The sequence below is a fragment of the Hydra vulgaris genome, chromosome 06 (assembly GCF_038396675.1).
Source record: "Hydra vulgaris chromosome 06, alternate assembly HydraT2T_AEP".
NCBI lineage: Eukaryota > Metazoa > Cnidaria > Hydrozoa > Anthoathecata > Hydridae > Hydra > Hydra vulgaris.
In genome coordinates this window covers 37,458,997-37,468,748 of record NC_088925.1, presented here as the reverse complement: position 1 = coordinate 37,468,748, position 9,752 = coordinate 37,458,997, and positions in this window count along the sequence as shown.

Genomic DNA, 9,752 nt, shown 5'->3' with positions numbered 1-9,752 from the left:
GAAAGAGTCAAGTTATTTTTTAAATAGAAGATGTTTTTTAAAACTAAAATAATTATTTTGAAGCTTAACTTTTATCATTCTTGCTTTAATTTTAATAAATAGTTATTGGTGCAATGGCATATCATTGTCGTAAAAGGTTGTTCAAACGGAAGTTATAGACTTATGAAATGGAAATATGAAACACGCACAGAACATAAATGTAAAAAAGAGGAAGTTGGATATAGTTGTGCATCACCTTTTCAGTTATTTTATTTTCCAATTATAAAAAAATCTGCTTCTCAACGTGAAATTTGGATCAAACTTGTATACCGCCTAAAAATCGCTCCTAGAACAACTAATTTTTTTCTGTCTAAAGAAAGATGCACGAGTATGCTTCAATCATTTTAAAGATAAAGAGCCCACATTATAAAAATCCTTTTTCCATTGAAAAAATTGGATACGATTCTAGACGTAAAGCTCTTTTGTGTCTCTAAATAAAAGTAGTAAAATAAATACTGACCCCACGCAGCCTTTACTTAAAAAATATAAACCAAACGTTAGTTCCACTGCATACTGTAACAGTATATTTTGTTGATCAAAATCGAGACACTTTTTCGGTTAAACAGCCATGTTCTAGCTCCTTATTACTTCGTGTCAACTTCAGTCCAAAAAAAAACATTGACTTTATGATTAAACCATTACCATTAGTAGTAAAAGTAGTAGATAAAAATGAAAATTATCTTAATCCACTTTCTAATCGTAATGAGTTTTCTCAAGCTCAACAGTTATTAACAACTGACAAGAAGTGTAGCTTTTACACAAACACTCCTTCCGTGAAAGTTTTTAGCATTCTCCATGACCTTATAAAACCAATTGTGCATAATTTATTTAATTTCAAAACTGAAATACATATTATTTATTTGGGATATTTCAGTCTACTGAAAAATCCCAAATTAAAAGGCACCAAAAAAATATGGTAGATACAGAAAATTATGTTCACAAGATGAATTTTTCTTGTTCTCTTGAAATTATGCCTTGGATTGTAAAGCAATAACATTGTTGGTAGATTTAATACTTCTCTTTGTACTGTTTCGAAAATGTTTAAATCTTGGATAAGAGACATGTCACAATACTTTAAATCATTTGTTTACTTTCCGGATGAAGAAAAGGTTTGTTTGAACCGCCTTGATTGTTTTAAAGATAATCCAAGTCTCTTAGGAAGATTTGACTGCTCTGAAATTTTTATAAAAACATCAAAAGATTCAGAACTGCAAATTACAACTTGGTCTGAATACATGCACCACAATACCAAGAAGTTCCTTGTATCAGTTACCTCATAGTTCTTTCATAAATTTTATTTCAGAGGCATATACTGGAAGAATATCAGATAAGACAATAACATTGGATTGTGGCTACCTTACTAAATTCCCTCCTTATTTGTCAATTATGGCTGATAAAGGTTTTAATACTGCTAGTGAGTGTGCTGCTTATAGGATTACCTTTATTTCCCCACCTCAAAAACAAGGAACTTCTCAAATGATACCCGAAGAAGTAATAAAAACAAGTAATATTGCTAAACTTAGAATTCTCATTAAACAGATAATTAGAAGAGTGAAAACTTTTCCAATAATTGAACAAGATATAAATATATATATGTATATATATATGTGTGCTGTGTGTGTGTAGTGTGTGTGTGTGTGTGTGTATGTGTGTGTGTGTGTGTGTGTGTGTGTATGTGTGTGTGTGTGTGTGTGTGTGTGTGTGTGTGTGTGTATGTGTGTGTGTGTGTGTGTATGTGTGTGTATGTGTGTGTGTGTGTGTGTGTGTGTGTGTGTGTGTGTGTGTGTGTCTGTGTACACACACACACATTGTACTTATAGTTAAAGTATTACTCAAGCATATTTGTAATTGTAATTTGTTTTTATAAAACAACAATAAGTAGCTTTATATATTACAACAAAATAACCACGCTGTAATTGCTTTTGTTACAATTTTGGTTCACGATTAATTTAATAAAATCTTTTTATATCCTGTTACTCCTAATCCTTTATTAGTTGTTAAAGTATTCTTTATAATAAGTTCAAAGTCACCATAGGGTTTACTATATAAAATAACAAGAAAGGTTTTTGGTCCACTTATAAATCTCTAGTCGACTGAGGGGGTGGGCTGGAACAATATTCTTAGTTTAATTAGCAGGCTGGGAAAGCTATTGGAGGCCTGAAAGCAAAGCTTTATACTTATGTCTTGAGTAGCTGTCTTCTTCTTGCTGACTACATATCTCCTATTTCCTACTCAGGGTATTCTGTATCCAGAAATAAAATATCCTGATTCGGATAGAATATCCTTGCATATTTAATGCCAGCTCTAACCATATGTGCATCATTGCAATGATTTGTTAAGTTGTTGCCTTTTTTTAGTTAATTAGGTCCTTCTAGAAGTTCTAACGGTCTTATCACAACACTTAACCGGGTAGTTCAAACTTAATTCCTTAACAATCGATTAGTAGGTAATGAGGCGTAAACTTCATTATTAAATTCTATCCAAATTATCTTAAATTCGGTCCAAATTAGATTTTTTACGTATTGGTAGAAATCGGTTTATTTACTCAAAATTTTTTGTTTTGTATTTTCTTTTGTAATATATTTAATTAGATGTTTTTGCATGTGTTTTACAGCGATAATTGGTTTATTTACTCGAAATTTTTTGTTCTGTGTATTCTTTTGTATATATTTTGCATAAAAAAAGTTGAAAAAGAAGGAAAAATTTTTGCATAATTTTAAGCGAGAAATAGAAGAGTTTTTTTTTATTTACTGCAAGATTTTTTGTAAGATTTTGAGAATTTTATAACATGAAATGAAATTGAAATTTTGGTTAAGTTAAGTGGAAATTTCTCAATTTCTATTTTATCTGCGTGGAAGGATTGATTGCAGTAGCTGCAATTTATAAGTTAAAATTCGAATAGAGTACTATTTGGCTTTCGTCACGCATATGCTGAATAAATTAAAACGAATGATTCTGGGATCGAAATGCGGACAAGCAACTCAAAGATGTATAAAAATAACCGTACCAAGAATTCAAAAAGTTATTGAGAGTTTTTATTGAAAACTGAATAACCATAGTTATTCAGTTTTCAATAAAAACTCTCAATAACTTTTTGAATTCTTATTTAGCGTTTGTGAATTTTTAAGAGCTAATTACAATGAAAGTATTCATTTTGATCAGTTTAAATTTGACATTTTAAAGCCTGATTACTCCAAGTTTTTATTTTTATCAGTAGATTTCTTTAGCAATAAATGAAATTTAATAAATAAATGAATTTAATGAATCTTAATACCCTCAGGGTGGGTATATTTTCCAAAAGTTAACTATTTACCTTTCCTTCGCTTTAGCCAAAAGAATTAAAAAAGGTTAGAAAGATATTAACCAGATCTCTAAACATTGACTGCTAAAATGATATTTTTAAAATAAAAATATATTTAGTTAATAAGTATATAAATTTCTTTTTAAAAGTTGCGACCAAATAAAATATGTACATATTTACAAAAATGTTTATAAATAAGTTTTAACCCATAATTTTTAAGAAAGCCAAAATTTTATCTCTGAAAAATTTGTTCTAAATGGTTTTTAATCTTTTAAAATTTATTTAAAATATATTTTTTTTGCATTCGTAATTGTATAAGTATTACGCAAAGAAATCTTTATATACACATAGATGAAAAAGTGAAAAAATTGCAATGAGCAACAAAACTAACAAAATAAATAAACAGTTAAATTTGTAAAAACAAAATTTAAATTTTACAAAGATATTTAAGCATTGTTAAAAGTAAGCACACAAGCATTGTTAAAAGCAATTACTTCGTAATTGGTAAACTTTTTATCATCACATCACTAATACTACACTGATACGAAATTTGATACATGCTTTTGCTTTTTTAAAGATAATTATTAAGACTTTGTTCTAACATCACACTCCTTGAGCTTTGTTTGTTTTAACATCACACTCCTTGAGCTGAAATATGAAAGTTGATAATTTGCTGGTCCAAGAAAGTTGAAATCTGAGATTCATTAAATCGATAAAATCACATTTTTCATGTTCATATAATAAATAACTAAATGACACAGAAAATCAACAATAAAATCATGGCTATTTTCAGTATTAAAATCAACAACGCTGCATTCTGTATTTATATCAGAATTAATGAAGAGTTTACAAATTTCTTTGTTATAATGATTACACATATTATTTGCATCTATTTTAATGTTATTTTCATTCTTTTTGACAAGAAAATCTACAAGATGTAAACTTTTTGTTTAAATATATAATTTCGAAAGCATTATTTCTCTTTAATCCTTTTATCCAAGTTTGTCATCGAATCTTTAGTAATTCCTTTTTTTTTTTAAATTACATAAGTTTTCAAACTTTTAAGGTAGCAAGAATCTGATGAGAATAAATCCTAATAACATTGTTTTATTGGACTTTTATGCACATTTTCTTCAGAATTAGAATTAGATTTTCTTGCATTTTGTATTGTTTGTCCGCATTTCGATCCCAGAAAGCTTTGCGAAAAGTTTCTGAAATCTATTTTTAGAACTGCAACGGTACCCTATTATATAAAAATTATCAGAACAAAAGGCTTGTTTTAAAACATTATCAATGCTATGTTAAGTTACATTTATTCCGACACTTTCCAAATATTCTTTCTAAATACATTCATTCCAATTAATTTGATATTGTGAAATTGCATTTAAGTATTTTTCTCTTTAACTCCTTTGAGAATTAAGTTCTACATAAAAAATTTATTTCGATTTCGAAATAAAGGAAAAACTTTTTTATTTTATTTAAAAACAAGTAACACACATTTTAGAGTAAAAAACGTCATGTCCAGTTTTCGAAAGCATAATTCAGGGTCCCAATGTTGTAAAAGAATACAAGAACAAACGTACACTGGAAGAGTGTAGCTTCGATAAAAAAAGGCATCTAATAACTACGTCCAACCAAATAGTCAAGGTGTAGGTTAATAGCTTTTTTTTTTTTTATTCACAATCTTATATTCATAATTTCTTTTCAAAACTGTAAAAACAATACTTTTTTAGACGGGCCATGCTACCAAAAGCGTTGATAAACCCTGAGTCCGAGAAAGCCATCCCGTCAAATTTTCATCTCTGAAGAAGAAGATGATATTGAGGTGAGTTTGGGACGCATTCTTATTTTATGAAAAATCTGCAGATATTAAAAACGCATCTTAAAATATATTCAGATTCTAAAAACATATCATTTAATAACTGCAGATATTAAAAACATACCACATCTCTCAAATGCTTTTTTTAATTTAGGATCAAGAGGCGATTCAACTGGGTAAACAAGCAGTTAGAAACAACCCCACTTTTGTGGAAGAGGGTTTTATCCAAAGTTGAACGCAATCTAGTCATACTAAATGGACCACCTCGAAATCCGGCACATTTTCCCCAGAGGTTCTAGAAACAAAAAAGTTCCTGCCTCTGTTTTTTACAAAACTTCTCTCAACGGAGAGAAGATTAACAGAGACTTGCTTATCTGGAGTGGAAATGCAAAAGCTTTCGTTTGTTTTCCCTGCTCTTTTATTGGACACAAGCATAATTTTGGCCCTGGATTTCGGTCTTTCCTCTTGATGTGGAATGGAGAAATAAAAGATAATTGGCAAAGCTAGGAGAAAAAATTAAAAGCCACCAGTGTAATGTTCAACGCAAAAATTACTACATCGTCTGAAAGTCAGCCTTTAAAGTCTTGAAAAATCAGACCGGGATCTATTCAGAACTTGAAGTCAATAAGAAATGAGGCATCTAAGTGGTACAAAATTTTACGTTGTGTCCTGGACGTCACTCTCAATTTAGCTTCAAGAAATCTAAGCTTTCGAGGTAGGTTAACAGTTTATATTCATTAAACAATTTTAATTATGCTTGGAATATTATTCTAGAGGTAATCTTTATTTCAATATCGTGTTTATACTTGTGTAGGTAATCAAAAATGATGGACGAGTATGATAATGGTAATTTTTTAGCCACCCTTGAGCTGCTAGGGAAACACAATAAGACACTTCAGTTGCATCTTGAAGAAGTTTCTCGACAACGAAAAACAAGGAACAAGAATGCAAACGCACTATTTGAGCTGGAAAAATCAAAATGAGTTCATTATGGCATGTGGTGAAACTGTTTTTGCTGCTATTATTGGAGAGAAGCTCACTTCCACGAAGACGAATCAAAGGGTTTTGAAGTGAACATATTTAATTTTATTCTTGACAAGATCAATTGATTCAAAATCATTAGATTAAGATCATAGGGTCAAGATCATTGATTAGATCTTTAAAAATACTTTCACGTCATCCAAAGAAATGCTTTCTGATTGAAGAAGGAGGCAGACATCGTTGACACATAGGAGCCATTTATTTTTTCATTATTGTTGATGGAACTCCGGACGTATCTCATACGGAAAAATTACTTTCGTCCTTCGATTTATCTGCCTAAGATCTGAAAACAAATCAAAAAGAAATACTGAAGTGAAGAAAAACTTCTTGAAGAACTTGATTTAGAAAATAATTAACTAACTTTAGTTAAGGTACTCAAAAAGTGGATTCAATCATTTGACCTCATTGCCTTGACTTCTTTCTGGCTCAAGGCCTTCTTATCTGTCAACAATGTCTTCCTCCTTCAATCAAAAAGCAGTTCTTTGGATGACGAGACAATTTTTTTAAAGACTCTAATCAATGATCTTGACCGACTACGTTCTTTTTGGCCCCAAATCTTCCAAGAAACTAAACTGTTTGCATCTGAGTTAGTTTCGCTTGGGTTTCAAAATGATTTTGTTAAGAAGAGGACAAGGAAAAGGAAAACACTTCACGGCGAGTCAATGAACACAGCCCACTTCCACGAAGTCAAATCAAAGGGTTTTAAGGTGAACGTATTTAATTTTACTCTTGACACGCTGCTCCAGCTGATAAGATACAGAATGGAACTCAAATAACGGATATGTTTTTGTTCATATGGCGTTCTCCATCTCCTTCTAGTGATAAAGAAAAAATTAGTAAGAAAAATGCAAAGTCCTGGCAAATCTCTATGTAAACTATGTAAAAGAAGAGGAGTTGATTGAAGAAATCCGTGATCTAGATGTTCTGAAGCGATCAAATAATTTCGGACAAATATAATCTCTTTCTTCTATCAAGTTGCTCAACAGAATCTATCAGAAAGGTCTTCAGTCAATATTTTCTTCAACTTGCATTTTGTTTTGCACTTTTAATAAAATCCCGGTTTCAGGGGCTGAAGAAGAGCGCTATTTCGGTAAGCTTGCTCTGATCAAATCTAAATTTCGATCAATAATGACTGAAGAACGCCTTACTAACCTTATGGTGATTTCAATTAAAAGCGACCTTGCCAAGACTTTATTGTACAAAAATACCATTTCTAGTTTCGCAAAGAAGAAAGCCCACAAAGTGAAATTAGTGTGATCTGACTAGTCTTCATAATTAACATTCTATTGATGAATTATATAATTCCATTCATTTTCAATTGTATTTGTATTTTCGTCTTATCATATATAACCAAGTTCAAATAGAGAATGTTTATGTGCAGCTTTAAATAAAAAGAATCTTATAAGTTTATTCTATTGTCGGTAGAATCAACTATAATACTATATAGGAGACTCTTCTAAAATATTGGAGAGGAAACTTTTTCGACCTACTTAATTTTGGAATTTATGCAGGTGACACTATCTTATAAAATCATTTAACATCAGCCCCTAAAAATGCCATATAAATTGCTGAAACCACACATTATCAACTTATAAAGTGTTGTGGTAAAGCATTTGAAGAGATTCTTATTTCTGAAATCAATAAAAGCAAAAAAAAAAGTAATTTTTAATTTTTAATTTTTTTTTATTTTAGGTGTCCCAAGAAGACCTAACGGTCTTGTCACAGAGCACCGCGGAAGTGCATTTAACCAGGAAGTTCATGCTTCCTTGCTTACCGTGAAGCAAAAATATTTCCAGAGCTCGTTTTGAACCTAGATCTCCAGCTTTTAAAGCAAGCGCTCTAACCGCTGCACCGCGGCCGCGATTTTAGCTGGTAAAGAATCTGGAAGTGCCAATCTTAAACAGATATTTATTGTTATTAGATATATAGACAACTATAACACTCGTGAAGATTTCTTAAAGTTTGTTGGCTGTCCTTAATTATTTAGCATAATTAATTAAGGACAGCGTGCTTAATTAATTATTCTAAATAAACGTACTCTTAGTCGAAAATTGTTGGCATGTTTAAATAATTATCTTTCTGTTGGTTAAGCAAAACTAATCGATGTCTATTGCACTTGTTGGGTTCAAAAACGGAAAAGTCTCTTTATAGTTGGTGTCTCAACTTTCTTTCAATGTAACTTTAGTTTTAAAAAAATTTAATGAATTGAATTTTTTAGATTACAATCAGACTCCAAAATAAGCATTACAATTTATCTCAAATTTCTGAATCTTAAAATTGGCATTTAAAAAAATATGCTTCAAGAAATTAAATTTAGTATTAATTTATATCACTTTTTAATATCGCTTTTGAATTAGTTATGGCTTTAAAAGTAAAAGAACTAAAGCCTAGAAAATTTGGAAAACAAATCAATCATGATAATCACTTAGTGTCTGATTATTTTAAGCTTTCTATTACTTTACCTGGAACATCTTATTTTTGCTCTTATTAAGAATACAAGATTTCAAACAGAAAACAGGTTGATTTATTTGGGACGTTTGGATATCCAACTGCTATGTTAAGTTGCCTGAAAACTAAGTTAGCTTAGCTAAATAAGATTGAAAAATCTACTTTCAGGATTTTCTGGATATCTATTATTCCAATCTTTTCATCGAACCTCTATTCATGCAGAGTTGGATTATGGAAGCCTCTTTAGAAAAATCAATCAAGATCCCAATTTAGCATTTCTCAAACAAAATTCATGACAATGACTGGTTTCCCCAACATTCTTGAATTTTTATTAATGATTTAATTCTAGGTACAATACTGAAGGAGTAGAGTTTTAAAAAAGTGATTGAATGGCGTTTTCTTAATGTCAATTTATACAAAAATTGTTTCAGATATAGTCAGGGTTTATCAGCATACTTTCAGCTTCTGAAGAGAAACGTTTAGAGTTGCTGTTTAAGCTATAAATAAATGCTCATAAGTTATGGTTAGATTATTATTATTATCTTTTATTTAATTACAATTATTTTTTTGTTAAAACATTCTTATAATTTCCTTAAATATGTTAAATGTTTTAAAAGGTGTTTTAAACTGAATACTGTAAACCACTGAAAAAAAAATTTAAAGATGGGTGTAAATTTTGTTAGTGTATGCTACAAAAAGAGTACTCAATAATCATAAAAAACAAAGGTGTAATAATCTAGCCTCCTGAGAATCCTGAATATAGTGAAGCTGTTCAAAGTTTGTTTTTTTTTTAATATATATTTACCTATAGTAGTATAAAATTTTAAAGTAAATATTTAAAAAAAAAACACAATAATAAAAAAAATATAATAACATCATGATATTTTTGAATATATTACGATATTATTATATTGTAGTTATGCAATTTGTAACAAAATTATAAAGGAATAAATCCAGAAATAGAGGACCTTTTTTTGTCAATAATAACAATACTTTTACATTGATGCCAATTAAGAATAGAAAAGAATAGGAGAGCATTGAAACTTATATAAGGATTACGAAGTCCTATGGCTTATCTTCTTGTTGATGCACTTAGTTAAGTAA